The sequence below is a fragment of the Anneissia japonica genome, unplaced genomic scaffold (assembly GCF_011630105.1).
Source record: "Anneissia japonica isolate Jap-2015-1 unplaced genomic scaffold, ASM1163010v1 scaffold108510_len922_cov114, whole genome shotgun sequence".
In the NCBI taxonomy this organism is placed as follows: domain Eukaryota; kingdom Metazoa; phylum Echinodermata; class Crinoidea; order Comatulida; family Comatulidae; genus Anneissia; species Anneissia japonica.
In genome coordinates, this window is record NW_022738846.1 from 1 (window position 1) to 922 (window position 922).

Here is a 922-nt window from a genome sequence, read left to right on the forward strand (position 1 = left end):
AGTACAACTATTTAAACTTTTTTACACTTTTTTTTAATAGGCCTATCTATCTGTTGGGTTTAATGGCATGTTTTATTGCGTTTTATAAATATTTGACACTTACCCGTTGCGGTGACCAATGTTATATATAATACTGTCCTCGTGCTTCCAACGTCACTCTTGTTTCTCTGCATCACGCATAAATCTTTCGCCTTTTACTAAAGATTTCCGTGCAGAGGAACACTCATTGAGTTTAAACTAAATTTTACTCAGCCCTTGAGAAAATCAAGGGTCGTTATGAAATAAAAGTATTAATGTGTTAGGTTTATTTATGTTTCCACACATCGTTGTCTGGATTGTACGTACTTTTCCAGATATTTTGAGAGTTTTTGTATCTCTTTATGGGCGCTTCATTTACCGACCGAATAAGTAAATAAAATTTCATAAGATAAATAAAATATATAAATGGATATATCGTGTACAGTACATGAACATATGGTTAAGTGTAACTGAAGCAATGCATAAATAAATGAAACGGGCAAATAAATGATAAAAACAAATTAAAGGCAAACAAGTGGAAAAAAATAAATTAATAAGGGAGTATATAATTAATTATAATTAAACTATGTGCCATCAAATTATTTAAATCGCAATATTAATAGTATAGACATTGACAGCTAATGACTAGTTTACATTTAAAAAAAAACAGACAGAAGCTGTTTGTAGGCCTATATCTTATAACTTTCGTCTTCCATACAGTAAATAAAAAAGGAACTTGCATTGTAACGCATAGAGCTATAGTTAAATATAAAGATTTTAATTACTTAATTATCACTTTACAGCTATTATTAGAACAGTACAACTTTTAAATTGTTTTAACACTTTTTATTGTTAATATCTAGCTGTTGGGTTTAAAGTCAAGCTTTAGTTATCGCGTTTTATA

At 29.1% G+C, this 922-nt stretch overlaps 1 non-coding gene across 1 annotated transcript; it reads left to right on the forward strand.

Moving 5' to 3' along the window:
• The first annotated feature begins 153 nt into the window (after positions 1–153).
• LOC117117843 lies at positions 154–272 on the forward strand. Its single transcript, XR_004446955.1, has one exon. It is a non-coding gene; the product is annotated as a U5 spliceosomal RNA (small nuclear RNA).
• The last annotated feature ends 650 nt before the right edge of the window (positions 273–922 follow it).